Raw genomic sequence first — 23,930 nt, 5'->3', positions numbered from 1 at the left:
ACGCGTACGTGTAAACTGTTAAGTAGACAACTTGAGCGTAAATGGCGAACAACTAAACTTGAGGTTTTCCGTCAGGCCTGGTGCGATAGCTTGCTGAAATATAAAGAGGCTCTTAGGCTAGCAAAAACTAATCACTTTTCCAAAATGATTAGTCTTAATAAAAACAACCCAAAGTATTTATTTGAGACGGTAGCGCAGCTAACACAGCAGCAGCAGGTTAATCAAAATTCCCTCCATTCAGCACACGATTTCATGCAATCCTTTACTCAGCGGATTCAGCTAATAAGGGAACCACCTCAACTGTGATTGTTGATGCTAGTTCGGACAATCAGGTTCATGAAAGTCTGGCTACCCTGTCCCAGTTTGATTTAGTATCCCTGGAGTGTCTTACACAACTGGTTAATGCAGCAAAGCCGACGTCCTGCATGCTCGACCCGCTTCCAGGCAAACTCGTCAAAGAGTTGTTCCCGATCTTGGGGTCGTCTGTCTTGAATATTATCAACCTGTCACTCTCCTCTGGCATTGTACCTGAAGCTTTTAAGACGGCCGTCATTCAACCATTACTTAAGAAACCACACCTAGATCCTGAAGATCTCGCTAACTATAGGCCAGTGTCACACCTTCCGTTTATCGCCAAAATTCTTGAGAAAGTTGTAACACAACAGCTTAGTGATTTTATGATAGACAACAATAGATTTGAACTCCTTCAGTCAGGTTTTAGGGCCAACCACTCAACTGAGACAGCCCTAGTAAAAGTGACGAATGATCTTCTCTTAGCCTCGGATTCCAACATCTCATCAATATTATTACTGCTTGATCTTAGTGCCGCATTTGACACTATTGATCATCATATTCTTATAGAACGTCTTAGATCATGTGTTGGTATCTCGGGATCAGCACTTTCTTGGTTCAGATCTTACATCCTGGGAAGGACGCATAGTGTCTCTTATGGCGACGCAATCTCTGAGTCTTTCTCCGTCTCATGTGGTGTCCCGCAGGGGTCAGTACTTGGCCCCTTACTGTTCAACATCTACATGATTCTTCTCGGCGATATTATACGTAAACATGCTATTAGTTTTCATTGCTATGCTGATGATACCCAACTCTATATGCCCTTAGAAATAACGGATCCGTGCAAATGCAGTAAACTGGAGGCTTGCCTCGCCGAGATTAAACAATGGATGTCTTCCAATTTTCTGCTTCTCAACCCTAATAAAACTGAGATGTTATTTATTGGCCCTGCTCATCATCAGCACCTGCTTAAGAATACCACGCTGAACCTAGAAAACTGTATTATTTCCCAAAGTAGTTCTGCAAAAAATCTCGGCGTGATATTTGACTCAACTCTCTCCTTTCGAACACATATTAATAACATGACAAGAACGGCGTTTTTTCACCTCCGCAATATAGCTAAAATTCGCCCTATTCTTTCTCTTAGCGATGCAGAAACATTAATTCATGCATTTGTTACGTCGCGCCTAGACTATTGCAACATTTTGTTTTCTGGCCTTCCCATGTCTCACATTAAAAGCCTGCAGTGTGTACAGAATGCAGCGGCGAGACTATTGACAAGGACGAGAAAGTTTGATCATATTACTCCGATTCTAGCTGACCTGCATTGGCTTCCAATACACGTGAGATGTGATTTTAAGGTGTTGTTAATTACTTATAAAATTTTACACGGTTTAGCTCCTTCCTATCTCGTCGACTTAGTATCACCTTATGTTCCGTCCCGACAACTTCGATCACAAAATGCCGGTTTGCTATCGACCCCACGGGCTAAAAAGAAGTCTGCGGGATCAAGGGCATTTTCCATTCGCGCGCCAGTACTATGGAATGCCCTACCTATGGAAGTTCGCGCAGCCACCTCGGTAGAAATCTTTAAATCCCGACTAAAAACACATCTATACTCAAAAGCATTTAGTTAAATTAGCCTGTCTGCAGCCTTCTTCTTTTTTCCTGCCCCCCTCTTCCGGCCGGGAGAGGGGGGTAGCTAGATGGTGAGGGTTGACTTGACCGCCTCCATTGGGTCCTGCGCTGGTCGACCATCACGGGTTAGGAGTCTAGCCGTCTGCGGTCCACCTGGCTGGAATGCGGGATGGTTCCTGCCCAATGGCTTTGCCTGCTGTCAAGACATCACTGCACTATATAGCACAATATGTTTTCTGTAATTTATATTGTTTCTGTGTTCGGTACATGCAGCATCCACTTCAACCTGTGGGCCTGGAAGGGGGCTCCTCCCACCTGTGGTCCCTTCTGGAGGTTTCTGATTTTCCCCAAATTGGGGTTTTTGAGTTTTTCCTTCCCCTTCTGGGAGCTTTGACAGGGGATGCTGTTGTGCACCTTACATTGAAAAGATGTCTCTGTATGACCTCTTTTCATTCTGTGAAGCCCTTTGAGACTTCGGTGATTTAGGGCTATATAAATAAAATTTGATTGATTGATTGATTGATTGATTTTTAAGTACAAACATTGTCCAAAATTAAACAAACGCTTTTTTTTTTATCCAAAAGCACTGTCCCAATATGATTATGTTAATGTCTTTGATGTGTTCGTTGAATTCATAATTACAAATTGTGGCGTTATTGTCCCCCCCCCCCCCCCCCCCCCCCCATCTAGTAATTTGCAGACGGTCCCTTGCGCGCTCGCCCAGCCTCTGCTGCTCATAGCGATCAATTGCGTCTTTTCACCGAAAGAAACGGTTTAAATATTTTACAAATGTCTTTTTTTGACATTGTAGCTGGTAGTCCGTGTTATGAAGGAGGTATAAAGGCGACTTTGGTGTTTCGACGACGTTTTGTCTGAGAGGTATTGATCGCGAAAGTCCGAATCTGCCAATATCTTGCCAACTTTACTTAAGTAAAACAGGATGCGTTGTTTTAGAAAGAAGAATAAGGGTGTGGAAGAGGCACCAGAGGAGGAGGTTGTGCCCGGGTGGGAAGGCATCACTTTCCGAGAAATAGGAGCTGTCTTACGGTAGCGTGGGGGACGCCCCGGACTGTGGACAGGAGTGAATCCCGCTGCCACTCCGCTGGCATTGTGTGATATGTTGAAGCGGGTGGAAGTGAATGCTCGTGCTCCGCTGGGAGGCACGCAGCAGATGTTGTGGATGTGTGCGGAAGCTTGGAAAAATTGCGTGTTGGAATTGGATAAAGTTAGAAGCGCATAAAATCAAAAGGTGCAAGAGGTTATCCAGCTAGAGGTTATAGTGAAAGAATTAAAGGAGAATTTGGCAAAAATGCAGGGTATAACGGAAAGAGCTGTAATGCATATCTCCCGAGTAGCGCAAAAAGGGCGAAAGAGGAAACCTCGTAAAATAGAACAAGTGCAAATCTGTTCATTTACCACTGGGCTGTCAGCGCAGTGGAATCCGGAGGAGTGGAACGGGGATGTGTGGGGAGATGATGATGATGAATAGAGTGAATGTGATGGAGGCATAAGACCGGGCCTGCCACCACAGACTGGGTTGTATCCCTCGTTAAAGGGGTTGCAGATACACCCTATCACGCGACGAAAAGAGCAGCGACGTGTGATACCAGATCGAATCCAGGATCTGATGGGGGCGGACGGTCAACCAATTCTGGATGAAAATGGCGAGCGAGTGCGAGGGCCGGTCCCACAAGCACAGCCAAGAGCCAGAATTGTTCATGACTAGAGAAGATTATACACAGAAAGAGATGACTCATATTGTGACAAAGTATCGTCAGAAACCAAGCGAACCGATCGATGTTTGGCTTATTCGGTTGATAGAGGAAGGAGCTGATGCCGTTAATATAGATACTGGAGATTATCAGCAGTTCGCAGCGCTTTCCACCGATAGTCAGCTAAATGCGGAATTCCGGGGAATGTGCAGAACCATGGGCGGTGATGGAAGGCTCCCTCTCTCAGCCTTATATGGGGCAGCCGCGCAGAACATATTTCCATCATATCAGGACTGGCCAGAACTGAGAGGGCAATGGTCAACCATTAGGGATGCAGTGATGAGATTGACACGGTTGTGTATGAGGCACTCAATTTAGAGTGATGGCTCTGTGTAAATAAGAGATGGGGAGGTCTCGAAAATGATCCGGGGTGATGCCCCCCCCCCCCCCCCCCCCCATTATAGAGCGGCGGTATTAACTATTTTGTTGGGAGCCGCTGACTTGACATTCTCGATGGTAAAAAGTAGGTTGGCAGAGTTAGCAACGCTCGGAGACTGGTCTAACGTGAGCGCGCCGCGTGATCGTGAACCACATGAAAAACCGAGGGAAAATAGAGACAATTTTCCGAAAAAGGGAAAACCTGAGGGAAGCAGAAGTGAAATGTGGAGGGCACTAATTAAAGCAGGGGTTCAAGCTGAGGAAATTGACGGGGTGTCTACATCAGCGCTTGCTGAAAAATGCAGACAGAAGGGACTGCAGGTTAGATGTTTCTCCGGAGGAGGCCTTCCTCAAATGACGATGGGCGTGGCCGAGTTAACCAGTATGCTCAAAGAGTTGATAAAGCCCCCTCCCATTGTCCCTCCTACCACTCCTCCTATCCTCCTGACTACCAGGAAAAAAAATGTTGTCCGATCACATTTATTTTGAAATTCCCCAACCTATGTGAAGTAATTGTAATATTGCAAAAGAAATTTTTGAAATTTTTATTTTTGTTTTTAAGCTATGATGTGTCTTCTACAGTGGACATCGGAACCCAATACAGGGGAAACAGAACTTTATTTCGAAAAAGTTTGTCCAACAAAAATATCAACAAGTCAACTTGACAAAAGTGTTCAACATAAACATAACTGTCCATCATCTCTTTTCTTTTGTTTCACTTTTGCTTCTATTATGCTTATTTGGTATGATACTTCAAAAAGCAATTCCTTTTCTTGGAAACACAAAGAAAAATCTTGCACTTGGAGCACAGAACATATGTTTTACTGTTGCAGCCAGCTTGGCAACACCTTGATGCATGTGTTTCATCCACCATCTCTGGAAGATGCACAGCACCATAGTGTCTCGGAGCTGCATTTGGCTGTGGTTTCACACCTGAACTTGCTGTCATAAAATGGTTGGACAACAAGCCAGTGGTCAACCAAGGGAACCCATCTCTGATGACCCTCTTTCTTTCTTTTTGAAGAGCTTATCACCTATGATCTTGCAGTCCTTTGGAACCCTGTTATTCGTGAGGGTTTCAGTTGCTGTCAGTCCTTTTGTCATCAGGGTGTCAATGAGGCTGATTGTTGTAAAGTACCTGTCAAAGAACAGGTGGGTGCCTTGGGGAACTGACTCTGTCAATTGAAGAACAGCTTGTTCCCCGATGCCCTTTCCTCCTGGAGCTGTGAAAGTTGTCTAGCCTTGGTAGACCACAAAATCCAAAACTAGACCAGTTGGTGCAGCCAAGACAAATACCTCCAGTCCAGTTGGGTTTGGTTTGCCCGGTACATACTGGCGCACTGGACATCGACCAGTAAAATGAACCATTTGCAGCATCATTGCTCTGAATAATGGGAGGATCATCAAGTTGGGATTTGAATTTTGTATTCTTGCTCCATAGTAGACGTCGACTGGATTTAGATGTGGACAGTGCTGCTTGATCTGAATCCTCTGCATCTGCTAGCCCTGCCTGAATTTCCTCCTCAGAGCTCCATGAATCATCTTCCTCTAGTTCTACCTCAAACAGCGGATCTTGATCATCTTCATCAGATAACTCAATGTCTGAGTTTCCATCAACAATTCGCAGTAAAATTCTCTCTGCTTCTGAGAATGATTCCCTTTCTTGTCATTTGGGAAAAAAAGAGCAAAATGGACGAAATAACTTCAAATGTCCATTACTGAGGACATGTTTTAAACACTTGAATACTAGGCTCAAATACACTTAAAATAACTCAAAAGACACTTTAACGTGTTCATAAGAGTCTTATAAATAAAATGCCAACAGCATTTCAAGACAAAATGTGTTTGTTAAAAAGTATTGAACACTTACTTTTCCTCTTCCCATAAAAAGTGCTTGCATTGAGGGAAGCCATTTTCTTCTACGGTGTAGTCAAGGTAACAAAGCCCCACCCCTACAAATTTGGTATCATTAGAAAGCTCTGAATGTCCTCTATAGAGCACAAAAGGAATCAATGCGATTGGATGAACTGGGTGGGAGATATTTAGGTTTAGAAATGTCCTCTACAGAGGACAAATTTGAACTGCTGGTCGTCAGGAGGCTATTGTACCTCCCTTACCACAGGAGGAGGAGGAGACTTCATCAAGCAAGGAGGAGGAGGAAGTGAGGCAAGTAGCAGCAGTGCAGCGACGGAAGAAGGGGAAGAAAGGCAAAAATAAACGACGCCATCATGATGATGAATAGGATAAAGGCCAAGCCCTGGTAGCTCGTCAACAACCTGCTCAACGATGGTCTACCAGTGATATTAGACCTCATGTAAGAATGGAAATTATTTGGGATAAATCTGTTCAAACAGTAACAGCGTTAGTAGATACAGGGGCGGAGGCCTCAATAGTTTATGGAAATCCAGAGAAAATGAAAGGACCCCTAGTACCATTAACAGGACTAAGAGGAAAAGTGATTTATGGAAAACCTGTTAACTTACTTTTGAAAATAGCAAATATGCCTATAAAAACATATAGGGTAAACATTACCCCTATCCCAGAGTGGATAGTGGGCATGGACATATTAGCCGAAATGCAGAAATTATAGCTCAAGGGCAGGATGCTACTGTGAGCGTCTTATATCCCGGAGAGGAAAAATGGATAAATGTACCGGTGTCAAAATGTTATGCAAGAGAGAATTAATCATATGTTTGTAGTATGCACTCTTTGTCGTAATATAGATGCCGTGGTGGTGTTTGCTGATTGGAAGACCATCATTGGAGAGGCGCCATGGCCGGACCAGGGAAGACCGAGGGCCCAAGAGGTGGCAGTGTCATCTGCTGGGTCACATGTATCCTTGTCCTTGGTGCCAAGGTCCAACTTTGCTGCGCAATGACGAGGGTGACAAATTGGAGCAGATCCAGCAGTTCCACATAAGATGGAAAAGCAGTACCCGGGACCGTACTCAAGGAAACTACACCTGTCCATCTTACCACGCCTGCTCCATGGTAAACGTCACCAGCAATTGTCAGATGTGGAAGTGCAGAATATGCCTTGCAGGAAGGGACATCCCGGTGGTGGAATAAGGATGCAACTTAACCGTCACTACAGTGGTACCCATATGCCACTACAACAGGACGACCAGAGACTGCAATGAGCACAACGGGACGAGGTGGACGATTACCATAGAAGAAACCCGGTTTTTCTTTGACAGCACTGAAATTTCGGGACGAAACACATTTTTGTATATAGTATGGGTGATACCTGGGAAACCTAATGCTACAAGAACACACATAGCACCAATATTGGATACCTGTACACACATGGCACAAGCTCGGGTTAAGACCCGAGTGTATTGGGAAATAAAATTCCCCGATATACCACACTGTACACGAAAACGTAGAGCTTGGTATGATACTCTCTTAGGAGGAACGGGAACACTGTATGGTGTGGCTAATGCTGCAGATAATGAAGTAACTAGAACAATGTTATGTAACACAGGGCAACATGCATCAGAGGCTATACATCAGGATGGGGTATGGCTTCCAAAAGCTATGGTAAGGCAATTGGAAAACACAAACGTTTGGAAAAAGGCATTTACATGGGAGTTAAAATTATGGAATGAAACGTATGATGCGTGAAAGAATCTATCACATATAGGTAAATGGACAACCTGTGCATTGCAAATGATACATGCGGAAGCTCAAAAAGAGCGACTCCAGAGAATAATGACAACGGGAAATTATAACGAATGGAGACGGGTTTGGAATATTAGTAGCAAACTTTGGTTACAGTTAAACTTGGAGCGAACAAAGTGCAACAGTATGTATTGTACTGGGTATTGGACTCAGTACAATGTGTCGACTGTTATAACGATATGTAAGTATCAAGTATTACCAGTGATTACTACTACAGAGTTTTGGTTTTTACATCTGGATGGAGAGTGGATGGATGTGGGAACAAATACGACTTATGAGATGAAGATGTGTGACGAAACAGACAGAGAAATTGTGTGTACATTACAACAGGGACACAGCAATCCATGTTTAACCGACTCAGAGTTTGTACTTTGTGATTGGACTAGGGAGCCACGAAGGGAGATGTTGTGGCAAATTGGACCACATGCTCTATGTGTGGCAACAATGCAAAATCATTCACAAGTACCATTGGTTCCTTTCGTTGGTTGCTTATATAATGTGCACCTATGGCATTGGGGAAACCAGGCGTATCGTTTGACGAAATACTCTGTGTCTAATCAGCTGACACAAGTACAATGGGATGTACTAAAGAATCCCTGGAACCTCTCACTGGAGCGTTTCAAATGCGCATTGGAACAATCCACTGATGTTCAGAAAAGTATACAGTCACATACGTCTAACATCTCCAAACTCATGGTGTCCACATTAGTAGCCAGCGGACGAGTACAACATGCTGCTAAAATAGTACAACAGTCCTCAGCCCATCACTGGTGGGACATCTTAAGACGTATACGAGCTGAGGTGGAGTGGGTGATTATGCAACGCATGAGATGATTGTACACCTTGACATATGCAACGGACACTTTGGTGTCGAGAACTACACTGTTAAGTTGACGCGTCATCCCACTCATGTATACATTTATTCTAGATGGCAAGGATATTTGACACATCAACATATTCACCGAAACCTAACGTTGCAGGAAGTATGGTCCATGTTCCTTTATGATAGCTTTGATCACACAGGAAATGAAATAGTGTTACCATCAACGTTTGTCGGGTATATCAACTAATATGTGATGCCTCAAGAGTGGAATGAGAGGAATGGTAATTAGTGATGCTTCCCATAGTCGTTGAAAACCCGAATATATTGTGCAACCATAGTTATATAAGTTGTTTTTCACTAACTTGTTTTTGGTCAGGACATTTTGACCATTTTACTATCTTGTTTTCATACCAAAGAAGAACATTGTTCTGGGAGGTTGACAGTTACTGTGTGAAGGTGAAACCTTCGCATAAATATTATTCCTTGACTTTATTGTGTGTAGGTGAAACCTTCACACATGTTATTCCTTGACTTTATTATTGTGTGAAGGTGAAACCTTCAAATAAATACTTGACTTTATTGTGTGAAGGTGAAACCTTCACACATATGTTATTCCTTATATGGAATATGTGTTATTATAATATGTTATTCCACTTATGTTTTTCTCCACTTTTATTATTATTTTTATTATTGTGTGAAGGTGAAACCTTCACACTTATGTTTTTCTCCACCTTTATTATTATTATTATTATTTTTATTATTCCGACCGTTTTTTAGGTTCGTTTTAACTCTTTCCCAGTTCATCCATTTCATTCCGTTCAAACTTCATATCATTCCACATAGCCTCCGTGGCTCATGGGATTTGTGTACCGCATTCGCACTTCATGTTCGTGGGTTCAATCCCAGGCTGTGTCATTTTTTAGTTGTTTGAGTCTTTTTTAGTTAGTGCGGGTCTATTTTTCAAGTTTCAACTTTTCATCTTTTTCCTACAATTTAAGTTTTTGTACCGTAAAAATGGCCTAATGTTAAGTGAATGGGGTGGTCTTCGTACTTTATTTTTAAACTTTAACGGTTTCCGCGTTTCCTATGTCCCAGTGGCTCATGGGATTTGTGTACTGCATTCGCACTTCATGTTCGTGGGTTCAATCCCAGGCTGCCTCTTTTCGCACATTCAGTGTTTTTTTTTTCAGTTAATTCCGTATTTTCTTTTGCTTTCAACTCCTTCCCAGTTAATCCAATTCATGCCGTTCATGCCGTGCTTTTGTATTTTTCAAGGTTCAACTATTCATCGTTTTCCTACAATTTACGTTTTTTATACTATTCATATTTAAAGAATTTAGCCTTTTCAAACTGTTCTTACTTTCATTTCATCTTACTTTTCATTCGACAGTTGAACTTTTCTCAGTTTTTTTAACTTTGTATTATTCGTAATATTTCACAGATTCACCTTCAAACATACTTCATTCCCTTTATATAAAGCTTTTTTACAGTGTGGTCTGACACCGCCCCCCAGTGGCCCAGTGGTAGAGTTGTCATCTTCAACGTGTCCGTGTCCCGGTTCGGGCAAATCGCGTTTCACGTTTACAGTTGTTTTTTCTCTTCTGCTTTTAATTCGGATCATCCACACTTTTTTAAGATTAAAACATTCGGATTTTTTTCAGTTTTCAACTTTGTGTTATTCATATTTTTTCACACATTCACATCATTCCACAGTTCAACTTTGTTCAATTTTTCAACTTTGTATTATTCATATTTCTTCACATTACCATTATACCACAGTTCAACTTTCAGCTAAAATTCAAGTTTTTCTACCGTAAAAAATGGCCTAATGTTAAGTGAATGCTGTGATTCAAAAACATGCAGGATACAAGCCCTCGAGGACTTGAGTTTGAAACCTACAGTTTAGTTACACAAAGTACACTATTTCCCATGATGCCGTCGGGCGGCCATCTTAGACCACTGAAGACTCCAACTCCCATCTGCCCTCATGGGCGGCCATCTTGGATATTTTCTTAGACGTCTCATTACCTGTCACTTCTGCTTCCACCTAGTACAGCATCTGGCTTGGTGAACTCAGCTTGATTCATACATTCAGTTTTTTTCAGTTTTTCAGTTTTCAACTTTGTATTATTCATATTTCAAGCACTAAAAAAACTGAAAAGTTTGCTTAGGGATCATTTTTTAACTCCTGATAATGAGCTAATCATTTGAATGAGGTGGATTTGAATGAGGTGGATTGTGGATTGCTTCAAACTGTGAAGCATTGTGAATAATACAAAGTTGAAAAACATTGTATTTTCTCTTCTGCTTTTACTTCGGATCATCCACACTTTTTTACGATTCAAACATTCGGTTTTGTTTTCAGTTTCTCAGTTTTTCAACTTTGTCGGATTCATAATTTTTCACAGATTCAAATCATTCTACAGTTCAACTTTTTTTCAGTTTTTCATTCATCTTCAAATTCCACAGTTCAACTTTTTTTCAGTTTTTCAACTTTGTATTCATATTTCTTCACAGATTCACACCATTCAATCGTTCCACATCATTCCACTTTTCAACTCCCAAACCTTCAACGGTTTCACCTTCACACGCAATTTCTTCAGAAATTGCACATTTTCTAGTTGTGTGAAGGTGAAACCTTCACACTTATGTTTTTCTCCACCTTTATTATTATTATTGTGTGAAGGTGTAACCTTCACACTTATGTTTTTCTCCACCTTTATTATTATTATTATTTTTTTTTTTATTATATTTTTTTTATTCCGACCGTTTTTTAGGTACGTTTCAACTCATTCCCAGTTCATCCAATTCATGCCGTTCAAACTTCATATCATTCTACATATTCATGTTTAGTGCGGGTCTATTTTTCAAGTTTCAACTTTTCATCGTTTTCCTACAATTTAAGTTTTTGTACCGTAAAAATGGCCTAATGTTAAGTGAATGGGCTGGTCTTCGTGCTTTATTTTTAAACTTTAACGTTTTCGATATTTCCTATGTCTCGGTGGCTCATGGGATTTTTGTAGCGCATTCGCACTTCATGTTCGTGGGTTCAATCCCAGGCTGCGTCATTTTTTAGTTGTGTGAGTCTTTTTTAGTTAGTGCGGGTCTATTTTTCAAGTTTCAACTTTTCATCGTTTTCCTACAATTTAAGTTTTTGTACCGTAAAAACGGCCGAATGTTAAGTGATTGGAGCGTTCTTCCTACTTCCTTTTAAAGCGTTCACGGTTTCGTCATTTCCCGTGGCTCAGACGTTCTGTTGACGTATATCTACTGCATGTTCGTGCGTTCGATCCCCGCTGTGTCTTTTCACACATTCAGTGTTTTTTTTCAGTTAATTCAGTATTTTTTTTTTTGGTTTCAATTCCTTCCCAGTTCATCCAATTCATGCCGTTCGAACTTCATATCATTCCACATATTCACGTGAAGTGCTTTTTTATTTTTCAAGGTTCAACTATTCATCGTTTTCCTACAATTTACGTTTTTTATACTATTCATATTTAAAGAATTTAGCCTTTTCAAACTGTTCTTACTTTCATTTCATCTTTTCATTCCACAGTTGAACTTTTTTCAGTTTTTTAACTTTGTATTATTCGTAGTTCTTCATAGATTCACGTTCAAAAATACTTCATTCCCTATATTTCAAGCGTTCACAGTGTGGTCTTACACTGCCCCCCAGTGGCCTAGTGGTAGAGTTGTCATCTTCAACATGTCCGTGTCCCGGTTCGGGCAAATCGCGTTTCACGTTTACAGTTCAACTTTCAGCTACAATTAAAGTTTTTGTACCGTAAAAATTGTCTAATGTTAAGTGAATGGTGTTGTTAAGAAGTTTCTGATTATACTTAACGATTTCGTGTTTGAATCGTTCTGTTATTACTATTTACGTCTGGACGTGTTTCTCCTGTGGTCATGTGATCTTCCTAGCAACCGCCTAGCAACTAATCACAAGTTGTGTTTCATTCCTCCACTACCAATCAGGATTCTGTTTACACTATCATAGGTTGTTTTGCTCTTTCATCGGTCAGTCGGCAGGTATCGTTGTAACGGACAGTCATTTTTTTCTGCTTTCAATCATTCTGTGGATTATCTCATTCCTTTCATTATTATTCCGTGCGTCCATGAGAATGTAAGTACAGTTTGAATATGTTGTCCGTTCGTGGTTTTGGATACATGTTTACGTTTGCACTGCTTCACTTTGTCCATTAATGTCTTAAGTTGTTATTGCACCTAAGTTTGGTATAATTGCTAAAGGCAAATATACCGTACTTTTCATACTTCCCTTTTAGTATTCACGTTAAAGTTTCATCCACAAAATGTGCGTATTTGTCGCTTGTTTGCCGTGTGTGCCAATGTGATCCTTACGCCGTAAGGGAGTGACGTCACCGCCCACTCAAATCTATTCGGCTCCATTAACCCTTTCCTACCTAACGCACATTTTGGAACGATTGGGTTGAATTCATTCTTCCTATCATTGTACGGTATGTTTGCCTGTGTTGTTTATGTTATTCTAAGCTAATATAGAGTCATGTGAGCATATGATGTAACATATTGTACAATGTTAGTTATGTTAGTTATCAATGTTTAGTGAATGTTCTCTGCTCTCCTTTGCAGAGACCACACACCCACAATCAAACATAGAACACACACAGAACACACAAACACAGAAACACACACACACCAACCCAGATAAATAAATAGAACATTATATACAAATAAAGAGTGGCATGAGAGTGTGCATCGTCTTTATGTTCTGGCCGGACAACCTGATAAGATTGAGGATCCTCTGAATCAGTCAAGTACAGTCCTTTCAAGGAGGTCACAAGTTTGGACGCTACTCTGACACCTCCATTACAGGTGTGATTCAAAAACACGCAGGATACAAGCCCTCGAGGACTGGAGTTTGACACCTATAGTTTAGTTACACAAAGTAATCCATTTCCCATGTTGCCATCGGGCGGCCATCTTAGACCACTGAAGACTCCAACTCCAATCTGCCCTCATGGGCGGCCATCTAGGATATTTTATTAGACGTCTCATTACCTCTCACTACTGCTTCCACCTAGTACGGCATCTGGCTTGGTTAACTCAGCTTGATTCATACGTTTTAGTTTTTTTCAGTTTTTCAACTCTGTATTATTCATATTTCTTCACTGTTTCACATCAATCCACTATCCACCTCATTCAATCCACCTCATTCAAATGATAAGCTCATTAACAGGAGTTTAAAACTCCAGTCCTCGAGGGCTGATATCCTGCATGTTTTTGAATCACATCATTCACTTAACATTAGGCCTAATGTCACAGATTCACATTATTCCAGTTCAACTTTTCTCAGTTTGTTAACTATGTAGGATTCATAATTTTTCACAGATTCAAATCATTCTACAGTTCAACTTTTTTTCAGTTTTCATTCATCTTCAAATTCCACAGTTCAACTTTTTTTCAGTTTTTCAACTTTGTATTCATATTTCTTCACAGATTCACACCATTCAATCGTTCCACATCATTCCACTTTTCAACTCCCAAACCTTCAACGGTTTCACCTTCACACGCAATTTCTTCAGAAATTGCACATTTTCTAGTTGTGTGAAGGTGAAACCTTCACACTTATGTTTTTCTCCACCTTTATTATTATTGTGTGAAGGTGAAACCTTCACACTTATGTTTTTCTCCACCTTTATTATTATTGTGTGAAGGTGAAACCTTCACACTTATGTTTTTCTCCACCTTTATTATTATTATTGTGTGAAGGTGAAACCTTCACACTTATGTTTTTCTCCACCTTTATTATTATTATTTTTATTTTTTTTATTCCGACCGTTTTTTAGGTACGTTTCAACTCATTCCCAGTTCATCCAATTCATGCCGTTCAAACTTCATATCATTCCACATATTCATGTTTAGTGCGGGTCTATTTTTCAAGTTTCAACTTTTCATCGTTTTCCTACAATTTAAGTTTTTGTACCGTAAAAATTGCCTAATGTTAAGTGAATGGGGTGGTCTTCGTACTTTATTTTTAAACTTTAACGGTTTCCGCGTTTCCTATGTCCCAATGGCTCATGGGATTTTTGTACCGCATTCGCACTTCATGTTCGTGGGTTCAATCCCAGGCTGCGTCATTTTTTAGTTGTGTGAGTCTTTTTTAGTTAGTGCGGGTCTATTTTTCAAGTTTCAACTTTTAATCGTTTTCCTACAATTTAAGTTTTTGTACCGTAAAAACGGCCTAATGTTAAGTGATTGGAGCGTTCTTCCTACTTCCTTTTAAAGCGTTCACGGTTACGTCATTTCCCGTGGCTCAGACGTTCTGTTGACGTATATCTACTACATGTTCGTGCGTTCGATCCCCGCTGTGTCTTTTCACACATTCAGTGTTTTTTTTCAGTTAATTCAGTATTTTTTTTTTTTTGGTTTCAATTCCTTCCCAGTTCATCCAATTCATGCCGTTCGAACTTCATATCATTCCACATATTCACGTGAAGTGCTTTTTTATTTTTCAAGGTTCAACTATTCATCGTTTTCCTACAATTTACGTTTTTTATACTATTCATATTTAAAGAATTTAGCCTTTTCAAACTGTTCTTACTTTCATTTCATCTTTTCATTCCACAGTTGAACTTTTTTCAGTTTTTTAACTTTGTATTATTCGTAGTTCTTCATAGATTCACGTTCAAAAATACTTCATTCCCTATATTTCAAGCTTTCCCAGTGTGGTCTTACACTGCCCCCCAGTGGCCCAGTGGTAGAGTTGTCATCTTCAACATGTCCGTGTCCCGGTTCGGGCAAATCGCGTTTCACGTTTACAGTTCAACTTTCAGCTACAATTCAAGTTTTTGTACCGTAAAAATTGTCTAATGTTAAGTGAATGGTGTTGTTAAGAAGTTTCTGATTATACTTTACGTCTGGACATGTTTCTCCTGTGGTCATGTGATCTTCCTAGCAACCGCCTAGCAACTAATCACAAGTTGTGTTTCATTCCTCCACTACCAATCAGGACTCTGTTTACACTATCATAGGTTGTTTTGCTCTTTCACCGGTAGTCGGCAGGTATCGTTGTAACGGACAGTCATTTTTTCTGCTTTCAATCATTCTGTGGATTATCTCATTCCTTTCATTATTATTCCGTGCGTCCATGAGAATGTAAGTACAGTTTGAATATGTTGTCCGTTCGTGGTTTTGGATACATGTTTACGTTTGCACTGCTTCACTTTGTCCATTAATGTCTTAAGTTGTTATTGCACCTAAGTTTGGTATAATTGCTAAAGGCAAATATACCGTACTTTTCATACTTCACTTTTAGTATTCACGTTAAAGTTTCATCCACAAAATGTGCGTATTTTTTCGCATGTTTGCCGTGTGTGCCAATGTGATCCTTACGCCGTAAGGGAGTGACGTCACCGCCCACTCAAATCTATTCGGCTCCATTAACCCTTTCCTACCTAACGCACATTTTGGAACGATTGGGTTGAATTCATTCTTCCTATCATTGTACGGTATGTTTGCCTGTGTTGTTTATGTTATTCTAAGCTAATATAGAGTCATATGAGCATATGATGTAACATATTGTACAATGTTAGTTATGTTAGTTATCAATGTTTAGTGAATGTTCTCTGCTCTCCTTTGCAGAGACCACACACCCACAATCAAACATAGAACACACACAGAACACACAAACACAGAAACACACACACACCAACCCAGATAAATAAATAGAACATTATATACAAATAAAGAGTGGCATGAGAGTGTGCATCGTCTTTATGTTCTGCCGGACAACCTGATAAGATTGAGGATCCTCTGAATCAGTCAAGTACAGTCCTTTCAAGGAGGTCACAAGTTTGGACGCTACTCCGACACCTCCATTACAGGTGTGATTCAAAAACATGCAGGATACAAGCCCTCGAGGACTGGAGTTTGACACCTATAGTTTAGTTACACAAAGTAATCCATTTCCCATGTTGCCATCGGGCGGCCATCTTAGACCACTGAAGACTCCAACTCCAATCTGCCCTCATGGGCGGCCATCTTGGATATTTTATTAGACGTCTCATTACCTCTCACTACTGCTTCCACCTAGTACGGCATCTGGCTTGGTTAACTCAGCTTGATTCATACGTTTTAGTTTTTTTCAGTTTTTCAACTCTGTATTATTCACATTTCTTCACTGTTTCACATCAATCCACAATCCACCTCATTCAATCCACCTCATTCAAATGATAAGCTCATTAACAGGAGTTTAAAACTCCAGTCCTCGAGGGCTGATATCCTGCATGTTTTTGAATCACGTCATTCACTTAACATTAGGCCTAATGTCACAGATTCACATTATTCCAGTTCAACTGTTCTCAGTTTGTTAACTATGTAGGATTCATAATTTTTCACAGATTCAAATCATTCTACAGTTCAACTTTTTTTCAGTTTTTCATTCATCTTCAAATTCCACAGTTCAACTTTTTTCAGTTTTTCAACTTTGTATTCATATTTCTTCACAGATACACACCATTCAATTGTTCCACATCATTCCACTTTTCAACTCCCAAACCTTCGACAGTTTCACCTTCACACGCAATTTCTTCAGAAATTGCACATTTTCTAGTTGTGTGAAGGTGAAACCTTCACACTTATGTTTTTCTCCACCTTTATTATTATTATTATTATTTTTTTTTTTATTCCGACCGTTTTTTAGGTACGTTTCAACTCATTCCCAGTTCATCCAATTCATGCCGTTCAAACTTCATATCATTCTACATATTCATGTTTAGTGCGGGTCTATTTTTCAAGTTTCAACTTTTCATCGTTTTCCTACAATTTAAGTTTTTGTACCGTAAAAATGGCCTAATGTTAAGTGAATGGGCTGGTCTTCGTGCTTTATTTTTAAACTTTAACGTTTTCGATATTTTCTATGTCTCGGTGGCTCATGGGATTTGTGTACGGCATTCGCACTTCATGTTCGTGGGTTCAATCCCAGGCTGCGTCATTTTTTAGTTGTGTGAGTCTTTTTTAGTTAGTGCGGGTCTATTTTTCAAGTTTCAACTTTTAATCGTTTTCCTACAATTTAAGTTTTTGTACCGTAAAAACGGCCTAATGTTAAGTGATTGGAGCGTTCTTCCTACTTCCTTTTAAAGCGTTCACGGTTTCGTCATTTCCCGTGGCTCAGACGTTCTGTTGACGTATATCTACTACATGTTCGTGCGTTCGATCCCCGATGTGTCTTTTCACACATTCAGTGTTTTTTTTCAGTTAATTCAGTATTTTTTTTTTGTTTCAATTCCTTCCCAGTTCATCCAATTCATGCCGTTCGAACTTCATATCATTCCACATATTCACGTGAAGTGCTTTTTTATTTTTCAAGGTTCAACTATTCATCGTTTTCCTACAATTTACGTTTTTTATACTATTCATATTTAAAGAATTTAGCCTTTTCAAACTGTTCTTACTTTCATTTCATCTTTTCATTCCACAGTTGAACTTTTTTCAGTTTTTTAACTTTGTATTATTCGTAGTTCTTCATAGATTCACGTTCAAAAATACTTCATTCCCTATATTTCAAGCTTTCACAGTGTGGTCTTACACTGCCCCACAGTGGCCCAGTGGTAGAGTTGTCATCTTCAACATGTCCGTGTCCCGGTTCGGGCAAATCGCGTTTCACGTTTACAGTTCAACTTTCAGCTACAATTCAAGTTTTTGTACCGTAAAAATTGTCTAATGTTAAGTGAATGGTGTTGTTAAGAAGTTTCTGATTATACTTAACGATTTCGTGTTTGAATCGTTCTGTTATTACTATTTACGTCTGGACATGTTTCTCCTGTGGTCATGTGATCTTCCTAGCAACCGCCTAGCAACTAATCACAAGTTGTGTTTCTTTCCTCCACTACCAATCAGGACTCTGTTTACACTATCATAGGTTGTTTTGCTCTTTCACCGGTAGTCGGCAGGTATCGTTGTAACGGACAGTCATTTTTTCTGCTTTCAATCATTCTGTGGATTATCTCATTCCTTTCATTATTATTCCGTGCGTCCATGAGAATGTAAGTACAGTTTGAATATGTTGTCCGTTCGTAGTTTTGGATACATGTTTACGTTTGCACTGCTTCACTTTGTCCATTAATGTCTAAGTTGTTATTGCACCTAAGTTTGGTATAATTGCTAAAGGCAGATATACCGTACTTTTCATACTTCACTTTTAGTATTCACGTTAAAGTTTCATCCACAAAATGTGCTTATTTGTCGCTTGTTTGCCGTGTGTGCCAATGTGATCCTTCCGCTGTAAGGGAGTGACGTCACCGCCCACTCAAATCTTTTCGGCTCCATTAACTCTTTCCTACCTAACGCACATTTTGGAACGATTGGGTTGAATTCATTCTTCCTATCATTGTACGGTATGTTTGCCTGTGTTGTTTATGTTATTCTAAGCTAATATAGAGTCATGTGAGCATATGATGTAACATATTGTACAATGTTAGTTATGTTAGTTATCAATGTTTAGTGAATGTTCTCTGCTCTCCTTTGCAGAGACCACACACCCACAATCAAACATAGAACACACACAGAACACACAAACACAGAAACACACACACACCAACCCAGATAAATAAATAGAACATTATATACAAATAAAGAGTGGCATGAGAGTGTGCATCGTCTTTATGTTCTGGCCGGACAACCTGATAAGATTGAGGATCCTCTGAATCAGTCAAGTACAGTCCTTTCAAGGAGGTCACAAGTTTGGACGCTACTCCGACACCTCCATTACAGGTGTGATTCAAAAACATGCAGGATACAAGCCCTCGAAGACTGGAGTTTGACACCTATAGTTTAGTTACACAAAGTAATCCATTTCCCATGTTGCCATCGGGCGGCCATCTTAGACCACTGAAGACTCCAACTCCAATCTGCCCTCATGGGCGGCCATCTTGGACATTTTATTAGACGTCTCATTACCTTTCACTGCTGCTTCCACCTAGTACAGCATCTGGCTTGGTTAACTCAGCTTGATTCATACGTTTTAGTTTTTTTCAGTTTTTCAACTCTGTATTATTCACATTTCTTCACTGTTTCACATCAATCCACAATCCACCTCATTCAATCCACCTCATTCAAATGATAAGCTCATTAACAGGAGTTTAAAACTCCAGTCCTCGAGGGCTGATATCCTGCATGTTTTTGAATCACATCATTCACTTAACATTAGGCCTAATGTCACAGATTCACACTATTCCAGTTCAACTTTTCTCAGTTTTTCAACTTTGTAGGATTCATAATTTTTCACAGATTCACATCATTCTCCAGTTCAACTTTTTCAGTTTTTCATTCTTCAAATTCCACAGTTCAACTTTTTTACAGTTTTTCAACTTTGTATTCATATTTCTTCACAGATTCACACCATTCAATCGTTCCACATCATTCCACTTTTCAACTCCCAAACCTTCAACGGTTTCACCTTCACACGCAATTTCTTCAGAAATTGCACATTTTCTAGTTATTATTATTTTTTTTATTCCGACCGTTTTTTAGGTACGTTTCAACTCATTCCCAGTTCATCCAATTCATGCCGTTCAAACTTCATATCATTCTACATATTCATGTTTAGTGCGGGTCTATTTTTCAAGTTTCAACTTTTCATCGTTTTCCTACAATTTAAGTTTTTGTACCGTAAAAACGGCCTAATGTTAAGTGATTGGAGAGTTCTTCCTACTTCCTTTTAAAGCGTTCACGGTTTCGTCATTTCCCGTGGCTCAGACGTTCTGTTGACGTATATCTACTACATGTTCGTGCGTTCGATCCCCGCTGTGTCTTTTCACACATTCAGTGTTTTTTTTCAGTTAATTCCGTATTTTCTTTTGCTTTCAACTCCTTCCCAGTTCATCCAATTCATGCCGTTCAAACTTCATATCATTCCACATATTCATGTGAAGTGCTTTTGTATTTTTCAAGGTTCAACTATTCATCGTTTTTCCTACAATTTACGTTTTTTTATACTATTCACATTTAAAGTATTTAGCCTTTTCAAACTGTTCTTACTTTCATTTCATCTTACTTTTCATTCCACAGTTCAACTTTTTTCATTTTTTTAACTGTATTATTCGTAGTTCTTCATAGATTCACGTTCAAACATGCTTCATTCTTATTATATAAAGCTTTCACAGTGTGAATTGCCATCGCTCCCCCGTGGCCCAGCGGTAAAGTTGTCATCTTCAACATGTCCGTGCCCCGGTTCGGGCAAATCGCGTTTCACGTTTACAGTTGTTTTTTCTCTTCTGCTTTTACTTCGGATCATCCCCACTTTTTTATGATTCAAACATTCGTTTTTTTTTTTCAGTTTTCAACTTTGTGTTATTCATATTTTTTCACACATTCACATCATTCCACAGTTCAACTTTTTTCAATTTTTCAACTTTGTATTATTCATATTTCTTTACATTAACATTATTCCACAGTTCAACTTTCAGCTACAATTCAAGTTTTTCTACTGTAAAAATGGCCTAATGTTAAGTGATTGGTGTGATTCAAAAACATGCAGAATACAAGCCCTCGAGGACTAGAGTTTGACACCTATAGTTTAGTTACACAAAGTACTCCATTTCCCATGATGCCATCGGGCGGCCATCTTAGACCACCGAAGACTCCAACTCCCATCTGCCCTCATGGGCGGCCATCTTGGATATTTTATTAGACGTCTCATTACCTCTCACTACTGCTTCCACCTAGTACAGCATCTGGCTTGGTTAACTCAGCTTGATTCATACGTTCAGTTTTTTTTCAGTTTTTCAACTCTGTATTATTCATATTTAAAGCAGTAAAAAAACTGAAAAACTTTGAATAGGGATCATTTTTAAACTGATAATGATCTAATCATTTGAATGAGGTGGATTGTGGATTGATGTGAAACAGTGAAGAAATGTGAATACAGTGGTACCTCGGTACTCGACCGCCTCTATACTCGACCAAATCGGTGCGCGACCAAAAAATTCAAGTAGGTAATGCATCGGACCTCAAACAGATTTTCGGTTCTCGACTAGCCGAGCCGAGCCGAGCCGAGCCGACCCGAACGCGCTCCTCGGCCCTTCTCGGCCAGCGGGTAAGCGCCAGTTCAACTCAGACCGCCAGCGGAGTAAGACGTTTGTTCGAGTATTTCTTCCCGGATTTAAACTTTTTCGTGTTGCTCTAGCCCTTAATAATGGGTCCAAAGAAAGACAGTGATAAGGGGAAGGCAAAGAGGAAAACAATGAGGACCACTATTGAACCGAAGAAGGAAATTATAGCAAAATATGAACGTGGTGTACGAGTGTCCGACCTCGCGTCGCAGTTAGCTAGCGTCATCATGGAAGGAGTAACTCCCTCCCGTCCTCTCCACATCCATTCCTGTATGCCATCAACCACTCTCCAAAACGTAAGTAAATTATACAAAATGGTTTATAATGCTTTATTTATCTTTATCTTTATCTTTATCATGTACTGCTTGTGCACATTTACTTGTGCACACATACTTTCCATTATTTCTTATGGGAAAATTGGTTAACTCAGCTTGATTCATACATTCAGTTTTTTCAGTTTTTCAACTTTGTATTATTCATATTTCAAGCAGTAAAAAAACTGAAAAAGTTTGATTAGGGATCATTTTTAAACTTCTGTTAATGAGCTAATCATTTGAATGAGGTGGATTGTGGATTGATGTGAAACAGTGAAGAAATGTGAATAATACAAAGTTGAAAAACTTTATATTTTCTCTTCTGCTTTTACTTCGGATCATCCACACTTTTTTATGATTCAAACATTCGTTTTTTTTTCAGTTTCTCACAGATTCACAGTCTTCACAGATTCACATCATTCTACAGTTCAACTTTTTTCAGTTTTTCATTCATCTTCAAATTCCACAGTTCAACTTTTTTTCAGTTTTTCAACTTTGTATTCATATTTCTTCACAGATTCACACATTCAATCGTTCCACATCATTTCACTTTTCAACTCCCAAACCTTCAACAGTTTCACCTTCACACGCAATTTCTTCAGGAATTGCACATTTTCTAGTTAAACGAGCGGTCCATCGGACCTTAAACGTGCGGTCCATCGGACCTTAAACGAGCGGTCCATCGGACCTTAAACGAACGGTCCATCGGACCTTAAACGGCTGGTCCATTGGACCTTAAACGTACAGTCAATTGGACTTTGAACAAACGGCCTGACTTAAAAAAGAGAAAGTTTAACATCCGGTGCACAGTTACTGATCATTTCTGTGATGTATGAGTGTGGAATGAATGTGGAGTGGTTGTCCTGAGTGACGGGAAATCTAAAACTGGTGAAACGGTCGTGAGTACAAACACCTGGGGATATCCGCTTTTCGAGGTAGAAGCTCGGTATCCGACATGACACCAGGCACGTAGCATTTCTCCCGTGACGAAGGAAACATAGTTAATCATGAGAAGAAAAAAAAAAAAAGTCCTCCGGGGCCGCAACTCGGCCCAAGGAGGCAATATGGGAAAAGGAATGTTGTTGTTTTGTGGATGAATTGAAGGAAAATGTACGTCGGGCAGAGATAGATAGCAAAGAAAGTACTAAGTATGTGGAAAAACGGAAATTCCAATACGGTTTTTCAGGACACGTGGATGATTGTGGTGGATTGGAGAAAGTGTTGCGTAAGTTGTCATTGAAGGACAGGGAAAGGATTGAAAACAGTGATGATTAACAGTGGTTTAAATGCAAGGCTTTAGTTGATAGAGCCAAACCGAAACGAGTATAGAAGGTGGCTGAGAAAAAAAAGGAAAGCAGATGATGATTTGACCGCAGCCACTAACCTGTCGGCAACTAACACAGCCAGACAGTAAACCCAAATTAACGGTGGAAAACAGACACCAACAATTCGTACCTGAGTTTACCACCATGTTCTTAAACCCAGACACCTGAGGTTTTCTGAGGCGGAGTTGACAACCAGGCAAGACCGTGGCCACGGCAGTAAGACCCTTTTCTGGACTGGGTCTCAGCTCCACATCTGAGTACTGAGGGTTGACATGAAGCCAAAGGAGTGATGCCATTTGAGAAGTTGTGTGCAAAACATGTGTCTTGTACGTGCTTAACAAAGTCCGCATATACGTTGTAAACTGCATGTTGTGTGATGTGGATCTGCGTGTGTATCTGTCAGTTTGCTGGTGTGTAACTATTGGTGTGTTACATGTTTGTATATTAGATTGTTAGAAATAAACAATGATATTTGATGAAATTTGGCTAAAATACATTGTTAGATCGGGCTTGATCTAGTCTGCATGGTTAAAAGTCAAAATGACAAATTTGAGATGGTTTCAAACCTGAGGTTTGTGGGCAGAAACTGGTCCATTCACAGGGTTAATTCTCAGCACACAG

General features: G+C 39.9%; 1 pseudogene across 1 annotated transcript in view; it reads left to right on the top strand.

Moving 5' to 3' along the window:
• Positions 1-4,071: 4,071 nt before the first annotated feature.
• Positions 4,072-23,930, top strand: part of LOC148417560 (uncharacterized) — an 83,461-nt pseudogene continuing 63,602 nt past the window's right edge. The window contains exon 1 of the transcript XR_015866645.1: positions 4,072-12,705. The product of XR_015866645.1 is annotated as an uncharacterized LOC148417560 (transcript). The remainder of the gene's footprint in view (positions 12,706-23,930) is intronic.

This window comes from Hippichthys cyanospilos, chromosome 9, assembly GCF_059441005.1.
Source record: "Hippichthys cyanospilos isolate Australia breed blue-spotted pipefish chromosome 9, RoL_Hcya_1.0, whole genome shotgun sequence".
NCBI classification, from domain to species: Eukaryota; Metazoa; Chordata; class Actinopteri; order Syngnathiformes; family Syngnathidae; genus Hippichthys; species Hippichthys cyanospilos.
Note: the sequence above shows the minus strand (reverse complement) of the source record. Positions and strands in the feature narration are given on the sequence as shown.